Source organism: Mastomys coucha, unplaced genomic scaffold (genome assembly GCF_008632895.1).
Source record: "Mastomys coucha isolate ucsf_1 unplaced genomic scaffold, UCSF_Mcou_1 pScaffold17, whole genome shotgun sequence".
Taxonomy (NCBI): domain Eukaryota; kingdom Metazoa; phylum Chordata; class Mammalia; order Rodentia; family Muridae; genus Mastomys; species Mastomys coucha.
The window spans coordinates 13600813-13620116 of NW_022196899.1; the positions used below are offsets into that span (position 1 = coordinate 13600813).

The window sequence follows — 19304 nt, forward strand, 5'->3', positions numbered from 1 at the left end:
ATCCATTGGACTGAGCACAGGGTCCCCAATGAAGGAGCTAGAAAAAGAACCCAAGGAGCTGAAGGGATTTGCAGCCCCATAGGAAGAACAACAATATGAACTAAGCAGTACCCCCAGAGCTCCCAGGGTCTAAACCACCAACCAAAGAGTACACATGGAGGGACTTGTGGCTCTAGCTGTATATATAGCAGAGGATGGCCTTGTGGGACATATATGAGAGGAGAGGCCCTTGGCCTTGTGAAGGCTTGATGCCCCAGTGTAAGGAAATGCCAGAACAGGGAAGCAGGATCAGATAAGTTAGTGAGCACGGGGAAGGGGGATGGGATAAGGAGGTTTTTGGAGGGGATAAAATTTGCAATGTAAATAAATGTAACATCTAATAAAAAAGTAAATGCAATGGCCTGTTTAGAAGGGAGGTGGCTGGCAAGACAGTTCAACAATGAGTGTGTTTGAGGCTGGAGCTTGCTGACAAGACTAAAGACGTGAAGGACCTGTGTAGGATAAGGGACTGTGAGGAGGATGAAAGGGGTGACTGGGAGGGACACGAAGTCAGAAAGGCCTCCAGCCTGATGAATGGCATGCAGAGAGTGAGATCTATGCCAAGGTTACTTGGGGAAATGAAGAACTAGACTGAGGCTGTGCCAGGATGAGAGTCTACAGGTAGCCGGGATACCAAGGGTCAGGGCAAAGTATCTGGAAGAGCTAGAGAGGAAGGGTAGGGATGTTCAGAAACACACACAAGATTTAAAATTGCAACCTAGTCAGTATACATAGAATCACCATTGTGATTGCAGGGTCTGGGTGACTTGGTGTTGTGAAATATTTTGAAGTTGAAAATGACTGGTTACAGTTATTCTCTTTTCGAACACTAGAGGGCAGCACAGCCATATAGAATGGTAGGTCAGCTTTGTGTTTGGACTGAACTGTTTATTTGAATAACCTGGTGGAGTTTTTAAGAAAGTTTCAGAAAAAGGCCTTTTAAAGACGTGCATGCACAGGGGCCTCAGGAGGCTGGGTCAGAGAGACGGCTAGACATCTTAGTTGGGGTTACTTATTGCTGTGATAAAACACCGGGACCAAAAGAACTGGGGGAGGAGAGGGTTTATTCAGTTTACACTTCCACAGTACTGTTTGCCACTGAAGGAGGTCAGGGCAGGAACTCAGAGCAGGATCCTGGAGGTAGGAGCTGATGCAGAGGCCACGGAGCGGGATGCTGCTTACTGACTTGCTTCCCATGGCTTGCTCAGCCTCCTTTCATATAGAACCCAGGACCACCAGCTCAGGAATGGCGCCGGTGACCGCGCGGTCTGGATCCCTCCCCTCTCATTTACCGATTAAGAAAATGCTTTACAGCTGGATCTCGTGGAGGTGTTTTCTCAATTTCAGACACACTGTGTGTGTCAAGTTGACATAGAACTAACTAGCCAGGACATTGTGCTTGTCAATTCCTAGTCATACACAAGAGCTACCTAGTCCACGGGTCCAGGTTTTACAACTGGAGCCTTTCATGCTAACTTGACTTGGTTGTAGCATAGTATCTAAGAGTAAGGTCCGGTCAGGGCGGCGGCAATGGGAGAAAAGCTGAGGGGCTGTTTTGTTGCTCTTACGACTGTGGAGCTGTGGCGATAGGGACAGCTGGGCTGTCTGTGTCTGGGATGTGGACCTATCCAGAAAACCTTGTAATGTTCCCTAAGAGTCTGGAAGGGGGAGGAGCAGGGCTATCCGCGGATAGCACATAGTTTGATGGTGATGAGGGTCAGTGGGATTGTTCTCCAGGAGATGCAGAGCTATGAGAACTTGTGGAAGGGCGGCAGGGTGGGCGGCTCGAGGAGATAGCACTAGCGTAGGAGCCCATCTGATCCTGTGTGTCTGGAACCCAAGGGGGTGGGTGCCAGTGTTGAGGAATCTGCAAAATATTACCCACCGTGTTCTAAAAGGGGTCTTTGTACTCCCGTTCCTGGGAGAGCCTGCTCAGCTGTAGATGTAGAGGTCCAAGCACCTTCAGTTGACACTTAGGAAGACTAAGATCTGCAGGCCAGGACTGGAAGATCAAGGATTGTGGCCATGAGCTGCTTGCAATTCAGTGAGTCCTGACTATCCTTTCTAAGAGCTGTTGCTGGGGGACACTAGAGATTCACGCAGTCCCTGGTGTGCTAGCATAGTGGGCCAGGAGACAGACAGACAGAACCACTCAGCTTCCCCGGTAGAGACCATAGACATGGGGATGCAGATGTGTACCCAAAGAAGGGGGGCACACTTTGTCACTTAAAACTATCGTGTCCAGCTCGGCTACATTAAATTTAACTAGAATATCTAAATGCAATTTGGTAGCTGAGCACTCAATCGCAGCTTTGAACCTTTCATGACTGATTGATGTTTTTCTTTGGGGAAAAAAAAAATCACATGACCATAAGTAACCGGATCTCTTTCTTAAACGGACAGGGAATCCTAAAAATGTCTGTGACATGTGAAAAAAAGCGTTTAGGAAGTCGCCAAGTGTGGGTCATGTGCGGTTTATCTTTAGCATCTCCTTCTCTTTTCAGTATACCTCTAGGTAAAGGCCTATGATACAGCTTCAGGGTTATCCTCTGAAGCCACCACCACCCATGCTATATCTTGGTTTCTATATGCTCTTTCTTTTGTAGACTGCCTGACCACACTCAGACAAGAATTTGCAGAACAATCTTTATAACTGATGTCCTATTAAAAGAGAATTCTGTTCTGAGCAGGGAGCACCTCCCTCTTTTTTCTTTTCTTTTCTTTTTTTTCCTTTTTCTTTTTTCTTTTAGTTGACTAACACAAAGTCACTTGAGCTTCTCTGAACAGGAGACAAGGGCTGCCTGTGGAGTCACCAGCCAAGGTTCTGTTTACAGAGACTCTGTCAAAGGAGGACATCTGTGGGACTCAAACCTCCTTGGCTTATTACAGCAATTTCTTATCATAAGTAAGCAACACGGTGTTTAGATTTCACACATGTGAAAGACCTATTGCATTTCCAGGCAGGCAACAAGACTCCGTCAATATTTCCTCAGTCACGTAGTTCTCAGATTAGAGATTTACTTAAGTAATGTGGGCCTCATTAGTAGTGCCATGTTTGAAACCATTACTTCTAGCTTTCTTGAGCTTACCTCATTCAGCACCCACCACAGTCTCAGGTTGGTAAAAAAAGGAAATAGCAAGCCCAGTTTCCCCTCCAGTTATAAGTTCGCGAAGCAAAGCTCTTTAATGAGTTAGAACTTTGTCTCATCCAGGCTGTTTTGAAAGGCAAGCTCCACTGTCTCCTGCCTGGAGTCCTTAGGTAATTTTCTTAACTGCTCCCATCTTGGTCTTCTTTATAAAACTATAATATAAAATGACTCAGTGAATACTTTCTTTCTTTTTTTAAAGACTTATTTATTTTTTATTTATATGAGTATACTGCAACTCTCTTCAGACACACACTAGGAATAGTGCATTGAATCCCATTCCAGATGGTTGTGAGCCACCATGTGGTTGCTGGGAACTGAACTCAGGACCTCTGGAAGATCAGTCAGTGCTCTTAACTGCTGAGCCATCTCTCCAGCCCAAACACTTTCTTTTTAAAAGTAGTATAAGCATGTTTTATTTAGTAAAAGTTATAACATCGAAAGGGAATCTCATGTATGGAACTGGGCTCCATTCTGAGCCAGTCAAGATTCATAGCCCAGGGGCAAAGTTTGAACCAGCGGATGGAAAAAAAAAAAATGCTAGGAAGGAAATGTCAGGTTCAGGAAGGATGATGGTGAAGGAGACATTAGTGTTCTTATTGAAGGGAGCTCAGGGTACCAAGTGTGAGGAATGGGGAATGGGATAAGATATTGAGGGTTATTAGATACTGAGACGGTAGTCTCTTCTAAGCTTATAGCTGGCAAGATGGCTCAGCAGGTATCTATCCCTAGACACATACCCCCCGGTGGAAAAAGAGAACCTATTTCCCAATATTGTCCTCTGACCTCCACATTCACACCATGCATATGATTGCCCTGCCAAATAAATGTAATTAAAAAAAAAAACACCTGAGTTCTCATGACTCATTCTGCAACTGTGTACAGGGATGCTCACACACACACACACACACACACACACACACACACACACACACAGGGACGCACTAGACTGGAGCTCTAAAGGGAAAAGCCCGACTGAAGATCAAAGAGAGTTTTTGTCTGCGTGGTCGTGAAGGCAATAATGCCCATCTAGTGAGGCAACACTGAGTTTTAAAACTAAGAAACTCTCTGTTTGACTACGTACACGGTTTTAGGACTTAAATGAGATAGTTTCGTTAGAGGCAGCTACTCCATCCTCTATATCCGCCATCATCCAATATAACAGCGTCCCGTCACCACCACCAGCCTCAGGGCTGCCATCTTTGACTCACCAAGCTTTGGGTAAAATGCCTCACATGACAGAACAGGAAGCAGTTTCCATTTGTATAAATCACTCAATTTAGCGATGAGTTAGAGGCTTGAGATAAAATGTGTCGGGATTGCATGTCCAAACTCTTTTTTTTTTTTTTAAGATTTATTTTATTTATTTTATATGTATGAGTACACTGTAGCTGTACAGATGGCGGTGAGCTATGATGTGTGTGGCTGCTGGGAACTGAACTCAGGACCTCTGCCGGATGGATCGCTCCTGCTCTGGTCCCTCTTGCTCCAGTTGCGCTCGCCCGGGTTAATTCACTGTTGCTGTCTTCAGACGCACCAGAAGAGGGCGTCAGATCTCATTATGGGTGGTCGTGAGCCACCATGTGGTTGCTGGGATACGAACTCAGGACCTTCGGAAGAGCAGTCAGTGCTCTTACCCGTTGAGCCATCTCGCCAGCCCCCATGTCCAAACTCTTAAAGCACCTCCGGTGCACTAGGTTTTTTGATTTGGGAAGGGAGGAAAAGAAAAACCTTGCTTCCCTCTGATGCTCTTCCTCCTCCCTCTCTTGTCCCTTCTCCCCCTGCTCCTCTTCCTTCTCCTAGTTTGTCACTTCTTCTTTTGAGACAGGCTCTCCATAGCAGCCTTGTTTGTCCCTGGAATTCACTATTTAGACCAGGCTGGTCTTAGACTTACAGGAGCTCCCCCTACCTCTGCTTCCTGAGCGCTGGGATGAAAGGCATGTGCCACCACACCTGACTTTATTACTTTTGAAAAAGTTCTTATACAATATATTCTGATCAGTTTCTCCTCTCCCAACTCCCCCCAGATCCTCCAACTTCCTTTCCCACCCAATTCCATGCTCTTCTCTCTCTCTCTCTTTAGAAAACATATAAAAAAACCAAGCTAGAATTAAAAAAACACACACACAAGAATCAGCACACACAAGAAAACACACACACACACACACACACACACACACACACACAGACACACCTTCTTAATTAGCCCAAACTAGCCCCAGAAAGCAATGGGCTATAAAAGTCTGTACTCTGTATATTGATACTTTAAAATAGTCCTGGGAAGTATTAAAGAGCCCATGTGATATTCTGTGTTTTACAGAGAAGACGAGTAAAGAGAGCAGTTCGTGTAAATCGCAAGAAAATGGGGATATTATTTTTTAGTTGCTGGCGCTTGAGCTAAATTCTGTGAGACCTAATGTGACTTTATTTTTAATCACACGGGTGCCACTATCTTCAGCAGATGTTTCCTTAGGAAACGTGAGCTGTGGAAAGTTCTTCCAGAGGGCAGGCACCCAGCTGGCAAGTGTTTTCCACATTACTGAGCTGAAGAGCTCTCTGTCTGTGCTCTCTATGATGTGGGGTCCACAGCAGCTCTCATCTGGGCAGCTCCCTAGAACCACTTGGGGAACTCTGCAGCCCAGCCACACTGCAGGATCCTGTTTGCAGTTACTTTGTGTGACCCTAGGCCTGAACACTCGTAGGATCACTGCCAGCCATTCTTGAGCATCTAGTTCTTTCCCTATAGCCCCCTAAGGTTCTATACTTTCTATTTGTATGTTTGTCCAAATTAAAACCCCAGCCCCCTTGTAACTTCTATAAATCTATAAAAATATTATGCACCATTTTATATAATTCTCCAGGTGGGAGACAATGAGACTCAACTTTGAAACCAGGCTGGTGGGCTTTGAACATAACCTTACCAAGAAAAAAAGTTTAAAAACTTATAAAATGACGAAGCACACTAGGAACTAGCTCTCATGTGACGCATAGCGTTAGATTCTAGAGTCATTCTGCACTAACGGTTGAGAAACTGTCACAGCATCTTCATTTTACAGAATCAACGAAATAACCTGTGGTTTTCCTTTCTAAATTCACTTTAACATAATGAAGTCTGACCAGATTGTTGATCCCCACGAAATTTCCAAGTTATGTCATGTGGCTGGATACATAGCCCAGTGACAATTTATCTGGCATGCTTGAGATCCCATCTCCCGCATCATAGACAAAACCAAATGAAACCCAAAATCCAAACCGACGACAGACGATGGTGATGATGATATGTAAACGGTTGTTGTTAGTCGGACTTGCCATCTCTGGGATAAAACACCTGACAAAAGAACTTACAGAAGGAAAGGCTTATTCTGGCTCACGGTCTTGGAGGCTCCCATCCATGCTTTTCCGACTCCATGTACTTTGGCAGAGCACCGTGGAAGTAGTAATATGAACAGGAGGATGCTGTTCATCTGTCAGGGAGGGAAAGGGGACCATGCATGACCTTCCAAGCCACGTCTTCAGTGATCTGCCTCTTCCAACTAGGTCATCTCTCAGAATAATAGAACCACCTAGAGATGAAGGGTTCAGCCATGGGACTGTGAGGGACATTTCATATTCACACTATATCAGTGATGTTTAGAGGTGGTATACATTGTAACAGGGGCAGCAACGTTGCCTTTATTCATGCTGCTAGGAAGCCTTTGTATGAAGATGTTTGCTAGAGCTGTGTTACTGCGCCATGTTTAACACGAGTGGCATTTGAGCCTTGTGGGATATGACATTTAAATGAAAAAAAAAAAAAACATGTACCCTTGTTGTGGGAAGTATTAAAAAAAAATGCACTTCGGGCTATGCAGGCAGGCTCCAGCAGGCTGGCTGGCCAGGCACTGGTGGGCATGGCCAACCTGTTCTCATTTCGTGGAGACTCTCTGACTCAGAGCTCCAAAATCTCTCTACCCAGCTCACTAAGTTCCCACATACCACACCAGCTTCACACCAGCTTCAAACTTCCCATGGCCTTTTGGGGTGCACTTCCTGCAAACCCACGCTTTGCTGCTATACTCTTCTCTCTGGAACCCAGTGGCGCTCCCTTAGGACAAACTTAGTTCAGCATCAATGGTAATTCAATCTCTGGGCACAACAACTAGAATCCTAGTCATGTAAGCCATATTAATTCTAAATCCTTCGGTGGCGAATCCGCCAGGATTTGCCATCTAAACCGGGGCTCGCTTGTGGCTACGTCTTCTTAGATGAACTTGGAGCATCTTCCAGCAATCTCACTTTTCTTCTTCCCTGAATAGCTTTTGACTTCTGTCTCCTCTGTAACTCTGAGACACACTACCCCTGTGTTCTTTTTCTCCTTCTTCTTTTTTTTTTTTTAAACTAGTGTTTTTCTAGTACTCAGTCCCATGACTGGTATGAAAAAACAGGCCTATAGGAATCTGTGATTTCTATGTTGTTCTATTATTTTTTGTTGTTCTTTAAAAAAAAATGCTTTCTTGTTTAAATATACCTACAGTTCCACTTCAAACAAGAGTTTTACGATACACTTTTAAAGCTAATGAATTATGCGGTAGTAAAATATTAGTGACTTAAGAACAATTAAATGTGAAAAATACTAAGTTTTACTGAAATGTTTGTTATTAAGTTGAATTTCGAACACATGCTGTAATCCGTTTTAAAAAGAGATTGTCTTTGGGCTGAAGTGATACTAGGGTTTGAATATTTAGCTCTTAAGTCTCTTTAGGGTTGTGCCCGCACTCCTATTTTTCCGAAGAACAGTTGCTTTCTCAACTCTGACTGGACAGGAGGATGAATGAGATTTTTGTTCTTTGGTAGCTAAAATACAAACGCCCCCTAGAGGCGGAAGGTGTTCTGCACATGCATGGCTTTAGGTTTCAGTGTGGTAGGGAGGGGACTCCACCTTTAAGCGTCAGGAACCAAGTTCGAGAGCAGCATAGGCTCCATCTGAGAATGTCATCATCGCTATGCTGGTTTTTTTATGTGACTTTCTTGTGTGAGAGTTTGTGACTGCTTAGACTAAAGACTAAACGATTGCTATCTAGGTGAGCTGGGTGCCTCTCGACAAGAGGTTTATGTATCAATACAGTAAACCATTAAAATACCCCTTTATCATTTCTCAGTAATTTTACCTCAACCTTAGACCAAAAAGACAATAAGTTCTGAAAGAAGTCACTCGGGAGGCAAGCAGAGGAATCCTGCTAGAAGCACAGGGCTGTGCTATGGTCGAGTCGGCTGAGCCACGCACCAGCTAACGAAGGGTGGATGCTGCGGAGTTTCAGTGTCGTGATGCTCTGTAACAGCAGACTGTCTGGTCATGTATGTTTTATTCGGCCTTTGTTATGTTTTCCAAAGGGATAACCAATTGGCTGATAAAGTAACCAATGAAAAGTAACCTGACTCCACTGACCTGTGCAACCCAGCAGGAAGGATCGAAAAGGGGGGCCCCTAGCCTTGCCACAGTAGCACGGGTATGGAGTAGAGCTCCTTTCTCCTCGCTACCTCGGTCTTCTGTCTGTCTGCACATCTGTTTCCAGACTTGGTGAAAACAGCAAGTTCTTCCCATCGGAGGACAGAATTGGAGTCCTAGGAACAGGTACTGTGGGATATTGGAAACGTGACGGAATTGCCCCATCTTCAGGTGGCTGTCTGTCTAAATACTGATGCAATTAAGAAACGTGTATGTCCAAATAGCGAATCGATGATTACGCTAGGGACAGTGGTTATTTTTAAAATATGGTGTGTTATTTAGACTGGGAGAGTTTTGCTCCACGAAACTGAATTCAAATGAAGAAACAGAAGTCACAAGAAATGGCAAGTCCTGTTCATGTCCCCAGTGACAGACACTGTAGGGCGTTCTCTGTGTTGAACCAGCTCATCTCCTGGCCCACACTAATTTCTTCTAGTTATGAAAGGACCCTGCTATGAAAGGCATAGTTCCATTGTTTTTTATTTTTGATAATTCATCTACGAGTGATAGGTGGAGCTCCTGCTTTAAGAAGAAAAATCTTATTTTGAAGTGGAAGAAGACTCTTACATTCCTGGGATTAGAGTATTTAGAATATTAGTTTCATTGTGACGCAGCACCCGGCTCCAGTACAGCTGAACCTCCTTTCAGCTCTAATTCTGGTCCAGAAGCAGCTGGGCAGCAGGCAATGTGGTGTCCGTGTTCATGGCTTTAAGATGTTTTGCTGCTAGTAGAATTAATTATACTGCAGCCAGAAAGTCAGTTTCAGTTCAGACGATTAAGTACTATGCACTGCATGATCCAATGTCAAGTACTTGATGACTTCAGGAGGCAACATTTCCCCCCAGCGGATTGCTTATAGCTGAAGGTTTATGAATAAACTGTAAGGATGTGAATTTCGCATAGGAATATTTGAATTTAGAAGTATTGAAAGAATACTTTATGAAGATTAAATTTACATGCGGAATTAAATATTGTTCCGGGCTCATTATTTACTTATGGTCGTTTAGAAGGAGGTTTTATAGGCAATCTTGGCTATGCTATCCAGTTGGTATTTCTTCATTTCCATATAAGGGTCTCTATGTATTAGTCTGAGACAAAGCAACACCTGAATAAATAATATATGAAGAGTCTGGTTTAGAGCCCAGCAAGAGATGTTGTGGCTGCTTATGCATGGAGAAAGTTTGCCGCTTGCCTTTCACAGCCAGCCGGCTAACAAGCACATTGGCCAAGTTTTCATTACGTTCTATACAGTGCAAATGCCTCAAGGCACTTTTAAGTACCTTAGTACATTATCCGCCCAAAGAGAAATCTTTAGGACATAAGGCAAAGAAGGCATAAAATAGAACAAACTCCACACCATCCCTTGTGAGTATTGATCAACTGATACCATAAGGCCCACTGTTGGATTTAACTTAGCAAGAATAAATTATAACACAGATTGCTAAAGAAAATGCTGATTTGAGAAACCCCATAAACTGAAGGATCACCACGCCTGCCTGGATATAGATTTCCATGTAGGAAACTCCGCAGTGAAATCTGTCTTGTTTTTTTTTTTTTTCCACTTGGAAGAGGAATGTCGGAAAGCATGGGCCTGAGACAGGCATCTGCCGTGGTGATGTTTCCAGGACTTCTCTGGAAGGCGTAGGGATAGCTCAATCCCTTGTTTCACACCAGGGACAATTTTGAGGGCCTTAGGAGAAAATAATATTACAGTGGTGTCTGAAGATATTGCCAGGATCGATTGCCTGCCTTACCCTCAGTGGAAATTACACTGAATCGGTATTCAAGTACTTTCATTGCTCAGAACCTTGGCTATCCTTTGTAAAACGTGTGAATGGTAATGGCTAGGATGCCTCACTCACAGGTACAGACCGTATGCTTGGTAAAGTAATACTGGTTACCAAATCTAACGCGCTCATCCCCTGTCCTGGACTGGCCAGCAGGGGGAAGCATTGAGAACCAGGAGATTGGGAATGGAAGGTGAAGACTGCTTTTGCATAGCTGGCTGGGACAAGTTTAGCAAAGACCAATGGCCTCCGGGATGGGAGGAGTAGGTTTTCCAGAGTCTGAGAGCAGCGATTAAATGATTTGGAGATGCCTCAGGGAGTTTTGACATACAGAGAATCTTCCTTCTCACTTACTAGGCTTCACAGACTGGCCCTCAGGCAGAAGTTCCTAAAATTTGATGTGGCCCGTGAATTTCTACTTTTTAATATCTCTTCTAACTTCCTTTGGGAATTCCCTCTTAGTCTACACACAGGCTCACTGTCTGTGCTGAGCAGTGAACCTATCAGGATTGCCCTTAGTTCCTGCTGTCCCTTTCTGAGGCCTCTCACCCTGGACACAGCTGCAGGCCACTCACGACCCTGGTCAGGTACCGTGTAAGGCTGCAATGGATCAGTGTCCTCACATTCAGAGTTCTCATAAGGAATGAATTAGACACTGGCTGTGAAGGTCTTTTGTGAATTTGGAACCACCTTACCCAGCATGACACACAAAAGAACGCTGGCTTTAGAATCAGGTTGATCCAAGCCCAACATTCACCAGCTTAGTTGCACTGGACTTAATTTTATCACGCAAAAGGACTGAGACAATGACATAGGGATTCGCATTGTGACCATGTGGGAGCTACCAACTCATTCTAAAAGGCTTCCTAAGCTGATATACAATATACAAATTATTGACTTACTGTAATTAAAACAGTGAAAGACTATCCAGGTCCTTGCCACCTTGTGTTTAACCCTCTGATTTGGGTAATGTCAAGAGAGCAGATATTGGTAACAGGAAGACTTCCTGTAACTCCATTTTCCATGATGATGCATGAACTCTGGGTGCTTATTATTTTAAAGAGGGAGAGAGTTATCCTGCGAATCAGGTAACTTACATTGACATAGCCAATCTATGCCCTCCCTCCCTGTGGGCAGACTTCAGAGAATGGCAATTTCTCACTGGGATGCCAGTTCATTTACTGTGAATTCCGTTCCTCAAAGAAGACCCGCAGAGGAGCCACATCAGATTCAGAATGTGTGTAACAAGCAAGAAATGAGATGAGCTACATGTTTCAGAGCCTCAGACCATCATGTGGTCCGTGGGAATCGAATCCTTTGGATCTTCCCCTTGGTGATATGTGAGTGGTACAGCAAGCCCTCATCTCTGTATCTGCCTTTCTGTATGTGCCCATGTCTGTGGTGGTTTGAGTGAGCAATGTCCCCCATAGCCATAGCCAGATTAACACTTGGTCCCTAGCTGACAGTGCTACTTGGGAAGGTGGTGTGGCACCTGTAAGAGGTGGAGCATCCCTGGTGGAAGTAACTCACTGGTGATGGGCCTTGAGGGTTTGTAGACTGGCCCTACTTCTTCTTCATTTTATACTTTCTGAGTACGGCTGGTAGTGCGACCAGCCAGTTTCCTGCTCCTGCCAACTTTCCCTGCCTGTTACCAAGTCTTCCTTGCCACGAGAGACTGTATCCTTAAAAAGAGTAAGGCAAAACCAATCCTCTCTCCACGAAGTCGCTTTTGTCAGGGTATTTTATCACAGCACCAGAAAGTAAAAACAAGACGACATCTCACTACTCTTGAAAACAACACAAAGGGAACTGGTTCTGTCGGTTTTACTATTCAGTTATCTGTGGGTTTCCATGCAGTCTTGAAAGCTTAGGAGACATTTATCTACTTAAGATACTTAAATCCAAGGCAGCTTTTCCCACATCCATCACGCCCTGACCTCTCAGTTTGAATTCCTGCAGTCTCCCTCTTGGACATTCTTCAGTGCTGAAGCCAGGGTCAACTGATAGGACACATGTAGAGATGCCCTGACACAGACGATATTCTGTAAATGCTGGTTTCCTCTTCCCTGTCCCCTTCACGCCACAGACTTTAACAGCCTTATTGGTCAGAATGTGTCCACAAACCAGGACTTCAAGCTTTAAGGATCACAGAGTCCAGTAGTGAAGAAAGACATGACCGTGAGCCACTGTGTTTCACTGAGCATGATAAGTGTACTGTTCTCCAACCCAGAAGCTGTGGAGATAAACCTGCCCTCACTGTTTTGTGTCCTGCTCTGGTGGGTAGTCTAATATAATGCAACTCTAGGATCCATCATCATCCCATGCAAATTCTTCCTGAAGAGGAATTTGAATTTGGGGTTTGAAGGTCCACTCTTCACTCTTAACCATCTCCATTAGCATCATCACACCACCCATAGTTTCTAAGTATATCATTGTTGTTTTGCTTAATCACACTTAACACACGTGCAATACAACTTGATGCCCCTTCCCTCCCTCATCCTTCCTGCCCTTGAAGGTGTAGCATCTTTCTGGTTTCCGATGCTCCCAAGCATTTTCAAGCATCCCCAGGGATATAGCAACGCTTTTCCAAGTAAGAGTGGGTTATCTGAGACTTATCCTGCTCTGACCAGGCAACAACAGTGTTGTCTGACTGCTCTGACAGTCCTCTGCCTCCGCTTCCTCTGGAGAAAAACTCAGGTGTATGTCTGCCAGAGGCTGCTTCTCTCAGTAAAGTTCTTGAGGTTCTGGACCTTCGTCCTCTTTAAATCCTTAACAAGCATCTGGGGGTACATCTCTCCAATCCCTAGCTTCTTTTCTCCCTAGGAACTCAGAAATCCTTCCTTGGGTTAGGTAGGGGATCAGTGACCATTGTGTTGTTCTGGACTCCACCCTTTCTGATTTTTGAAGTAGCCCCTCCCTTATGTTTTAGCCTTCAAACCCAGAAGTTCCCCTTCAGTAGGTAATCAGGAGCATCTTTAGGCTGGGGAGATGGGTGAGCAGTCAAAGCACTGCCCACAAGCATGAGGCCTGAAGTGGATCTCTAGAACTCATTAAATCGGGTGGGCATGGCAGCCAGCCTGTAACTCCAGTACTCAGAAGGTGGCGATGACTTGCCTGAGCAAGGTGCTTACGGAGACTAGCTGTGTGCACGAGCTCTGGGTTCCACAGACCTCCCCCAGTCAATAGGATAGAGAGTGATGGAAGACTCTTGAATTCCCCTAAGTTGTATAGAAAGAGGGCGGGATTGTCAGAGCTCAGGCTTCACCTTCACTGTGATGGTGTCCTGAAAATTCCCGGGACGCCTTCCTTTTCTTGAGTCATCAAGTCAATTTTCATAATAGACCTGCGTTTTGGTTATAATGCTCAGGCTCAGACAGCGTATCTCCCAAGCAGAATCATTCCTCTAGCATCTTCCTGGTTCATCTCTAATCCAAATTTCTGGTTTTATTATTGGCTTTTTTTCCCCTTCATGTTTGATGTTTGCCAGCAACCTCTATAAAGAGTTTGCTCACCCTTCAGTCTTGAATAACTAATTGAGTTGCCTTATATGGGTACTCCCATAAACTATTTAGCAGATTACCTTCAGTAACCTTTAATTCTTTTTGATTGATTATTTGTTTGTTTTGTTTTGTTTTTTTGAGACAGGGTTTCTCTGTGTAGCCCTGACTGTCCCGGAACTCACTCGGTAGACCAGGCTGGCCAACCTTTAATTCTTTTCCCCACTCTGGATCAGTGACAGCAGTACCCAAGCAGGGAGCACTCACAACTGGCTAGGGAAGACCGTGCTCAGAAATAAAGCAGCTCTAAGCCTTGATAAGTCCTACATTAGAAGCCAAGCCTGGTAATGAATGTTTGTAATCCCAGCCTTTAGATGGCTTAGTAAGAGAGTTGCTGATTCGAGACCAGCCTGGGTTGTGCAGTGAGACAGTAGACTTTTTTTTTTTTAAGTATTCTAGCACTATCCATTGATTTATGGGAGCTGTGATGTCCTAATTAGCATTAATTGTTGACTTGACTCATCCTAGAGTCATTTGAGAAGGAAGCCTTGAAGGAGGAATTGCCTGTAGGCATGCCTGTGGGTGGTCATCTTGATTGTTAATTGATATAGGATAGTCTGGCTCACTGCAGGCAGCACCATTCCCTTGGCGGTTGTGCTAGGATATATAAAAAGCTAGCTAAAATGGCTACAAATAACATTATATAGACTGAGAAGACTCTATTTGTGTATGTATGTATTCCATGTATGTATTTAGAAATGTATATGTATATGTTACATATACATATGGAACAAGAAAGAACAGATTTAAGAAAAATCTATTTCTTAATATATAGTACAATATATTAACCTGGCTGGGAGGAGATTCCCTGGGAATCATCATAGGTGTTTGAGTGTGTAAGGTACTTGGGAGTGTCATGGTTTGAATGAAAATGACCCCCATAGGCTCATAAAAAATGGCACTATTAGAAGGTGTGGCCTTGTTGGAGTGGGTGTGGCCTTGTTGGATTGTTGTGGCCTTGTTGGAGTAGGTGTGGCCTTGTTGGAGTGGGTGTGGCCTTGTTGTAGTAGATGTGGCCTTGTTGGAGTGGGTGTGGCCTTGTAGTGGGTGTGGCCTTGTTGGAGTAGGTGTGGTCTTGTTGGAGTAGGTGTGGCCTTGTTGGAGGAAGGTTGTCACTGTGGGGACGGGCTTTGTGGTTTCAGAAGCCTAAGCAAGCCAGAGCCAATGGCTCTTTCTCTTCCTGCTGCCTGCTGATCCAGACTCAGAACTCTAAGCTACCTCTCCAGTATCATGCTTGCCTGTATGACACCATGTTTTCTATTATTACCATAATGAACGAAACCTCTGAACTGTGAGCCAACCTAAACGAAATGTTTCCCTTTATAAAAGTGGCCATGGTTAGGTTACAATGTCTCTTCACAGCAATAAAACTGTAAGACAGGAAGGAGTCTTAGTTAACAGTGACCAAAACCTAGCTAAAACATGCTCAGAGGAGTGGGGTCTGTGAAAATGTGTTTATTGGGATTTATTGGTTCAATCTAGAACAGGATTGAATTGTCCACTCTTGGGGTAAGAGTTACAAGTAGACCTGGAAAGATCTACAGCCAGAGGGGTGGGATCCACAGTGACTTCTCCCACCTCCTTCAGGCACTGCTCTGCTCTTAAGTTCAGACCATTTCAGAGCAGCCAACAACATTCAATTTGTACACTCTGTAGCCTACACGGAGTCATTGACCTGTGTAAAATAATCTAGGGATAAACGCCAGTTTGTCTGGCTTGGGTCAGGTACCAACTTCTCATTTTATCAGGTGAAACGTGAGACTTTCTTCAGGTCTTAAAAAAAAAGCTTTGCTACAATGGAGACATATGTATGCCTCAGAAAAAGAGAATCTAATTGCTAATGGGAAGATTACCAGTTATAAAGATTTCTGGCCAGGATGACCTAGAGTGTAATGATAATAGGCCTAGTTGACCTTTAACTCTAGATTCTAGAATCTGGATGACTATGTTTAGCCATTAACCAATTATCTAACTTGGCAAGGTGCTATGTATTTATTATGTCTTGAATTATGCATACATTGCGGAATGTCTAAATCAAGGTAATTAACATATGCCTTGCTTCACGCTTATCTTTATCTTTGTGGCGAGAACACCCACATTCTGGGCAACTCATTATATCCATGCTGGATGGTTGTGGCGGACAGTCAGGATTCCTTCGGCTTTTCTTGTGTAGGACTGTAAATTATGTCCCCTTTGGCATCCAGGGACTCCACTTCCGAGGGAGAAGGAAATGTACCAGGTCACATGGCGATCCCTTGACCCTGTGTAGGCTGCTTTTGAGCGCAGAGCCTTTGGGGGAACTAGGAGTTTTGCAGAATCATGTTCACATTTTTCCTCTTTAAATAAAGTGAAGGTTCACAAAAACATTTTGAAGTTATGTTGTTTTTCTTGAATACCTTAGGGCCACCATGCTGTCACTATGCCATGCTGAAGTGTAAGGTCACCGTGACTAATCAGATAATAATCTGCAGCTTTTGCCTTGATCTGAGGTGGTCCAGGCATGAACCCTGTCAGAGGAGAGCTGGGAGTTGTGCTCCAATTGCGTCTGCCTGCCACTGCCGCATGTAATGTTATTTGATGCCTGTCTCAGCCTGGCACTGCTTCAGTGACTTGGCCTGACTAGGCCAGCAAGAGAATGAAGAACGGACACATACACCCAGAGAATGGGATCGGGTGTGCTGCACTCTGAGGGGGAAACCACAGCACCCAGAAACTTAGCGTGTTTACTCTGTGTACAGCTGAACACAGAGGCAGCGTTACTGAACGCGGCTAAACAAGGAAACACAGATAAACAGGGAAGAGGGGTTTATGGATGACAGCTGAACGAGGAGGCAGGTTAATCTCACAGGAGCTGTCTCTGTGGGGAGCTGTCTTCAGGCTGTGAACACCCAGGAGGAGGCAACTCCGTGGATATTTTCTTCACTCACTATCAACGTCCATACACAGACCAAAAGGAAACCTTTTCCATCCCCCTGAGCTTCACCGGGAGCTGAAAGGTTTTGGCATTGTCATGGGTTTGAGGCTGGGATCCTTGATACAGCTATCCCATGTCAACAGTATCAACAGCACACAGAGTCACCTAGGGCATCACACACCCAAGGCTTCCTCAACTCTCCATAGATGTCACCAATGTCACTGGGAACACTTTTTTTTTTTAAGATTTATTTATTATATTTATATGAGTACACTGTAGTTGTTTTTAAACATACCAGAAGAGGGCATCGGATCTCATTACAGACGATTGTGAGCCACCATGTGGTTGCTGGGAATTGAACTCAGAACCTTTGGAAAAGCAGTCAGTGCTCTTAACCGCTGAGCCATGTAGCCAGCTCCGTCACTGGGGATTCTTTAGACTGTCTGCAAAGCCCTGAAATGATCTTTTTAGCCCTAGTACATGCATCCATTCACATTGGTTCACAGACCAATTGGTTTTTGTGTGTGTGTGTGTGTGGTGTTCTTCAAAGAGATAAATTTACATCTTTAATTTAGCATTAACATATTTTTATTATCTTTTTCTGATTCTCTATAATGATTTTTAGTTAGTATTTATTTAGTATACACATTAGGGAGTTTCATTATGCCATTTTCTTGCATACATATCACTCTCTGTACTTTATATTCTCTATTACTTCCCTCAGACTTCCTCTTCTTGCCATTTTCTGTCCTCGTCTAAACAGTACCTCATCTACTTTCTTGTCATATAAATGTATGTGTAGATAATTAAACATAGATTCCGGTTGAGAGAAAATTTTGAAAATTTTGTCTCTTTTTTTCTCCCTAATTCTTATTTCTTTCTCCTCCCTCTAGACGGATTCCTCTTCCCTCATAGGCCCTTCCATCTATATTTAAACCTTCATTACATACACAATTGAACATAGGCAATCATTGTCTCTGTGCATGTAGCTTATTTTGCTGAAACGGCATAGTCTCCAGTTCCATCCATTCCCCTGAGCGTGAAATTTCCATCCTTCTTTATGACTGAGGGAAACAGCACATGTTTGTGCCACGTTTTCTTTATCCACTCATCTGTTGAGGTACATCTAGGTTCCAGTTCTCAGCTGCTATAGACAGTGCCATTAAAAACATCCATGTATTTCCACACTTTGATTCCTCTGGCTATGTATCCAGGCATGATGTAACTGGATCATATAGAACATCTGTGTTTAGTATTCTGAGGAAATTCTATGTTGCTTTCCATAGTGGCTCTGTCAATTTATAGATGCACTATCCCTTCTGAGGACCCCTCTTTTCCTATATTCTAGTCAACAATTTTTCTTGTCATTTGCTTCTTAATGATACAGATTTTTGACTAGGGTGCTCAGTGCAGTTTTAGTTTTGATTTCTGTCTTAGGGTTTTACTGTTGTGAACAAACACCATGACCAAGGCAACACTTCTAAAGGACATTTGATTGGGGCTGGCTTACAGGTTCAGAGGTTCAGTCTCCATTATCATTAAGGTGGGCAGAATGGCCGTGTCCAGGCAGGCAGGGTGCTGGAGAAGGAGCTGAGAGTTCTGCCTCTTGTTTTGAAGGCAGCTGAGAGAAGACTGGCTTCCAAGCATGGAGGAAGAGGGTTTCAAAGCACCCCACCCCAACAGTGACACACTTCCTCCAACAAGGCCACACCTATTCTAACAAAGTCATACCTCCTAATACTGACAATTTCTGGCCCATGCATATTTAAACCATCATAAGAGTTAAGATGATGAAAATTCAACAGGTATTTTTATCGACAGGTATTCCAATTCTTAGAATCAATAAATGGTTAAGTGATTGTTCTTCTCTTTCGTCCCTATCTAAGTTGAGATTTTGCTGGTTTTCTGTTCTGAACATGATTCATTTCAGCTTTCTTTCTCCAGACATCCATCTCAATAACTTTTTTCCTGTGCTATCTTGACACTGTTTTTCTTCCTTGCGGGTATATAGAAATCCTTTAAGTAATTTTCCACAATGTTTCATTTTGTGTTCATGTTGAAATATTTTTATTTCTCTATCGAATTTAAAAAGATAATTTTTCTGGGCATAGCCACCTTGGTTAGAAATTATTGGCTTTTGGTGCTTGAAATATGTACTTTTCTAAAATCTCGGCTTTGGATGACTGCTTTTTGAGAAATATGATGTTTCTTTTATGTGGAGAGCCGAGCCCCGAGCGAGAGGCCTCGTAAACAAAGCCCTTATTTGGCTAAGCTGCTGCTATTGGTTGCTTCTACATCTGGTGATCTATCTGCTTTTGCTACATGGCCCAATGATTGGCTAAGCTTGGGAGTACTCAACAGCCGAGGGTGGGCTGG

The 19304-nt window shown here is 43.8% G+C and overlaps 1 protein-coding gene across 3 annotated transcripts in view; it reads left to right on the top strand.

Annotated features, from left to right (window-relative positions):
* Dnajc5b (DnaJ heat shock protein family (Hsp40) member C5 beta) overlaps positions 1 to 19304 on the top strand; it is a 120235-nt gene that overhangs the window by 17969 nt on the left and 82962 nt on the right. The window contains exon 1 of one of the 3 annotated variants that reach the window (XM_031376424.1): positions 8674 to 8796. The exons of the other annotated variants lie outside the window; for them this stretch is intronic. The gene's annotated coding sequence lies outside the window, so the exon portion shown is untranslated. Of the gene's footprint in view, positions 1 to 8673; positions 8797 to 19304 lie in introns of those variants that run through there. 3 annotated transcript variants of the gene reach the window in all.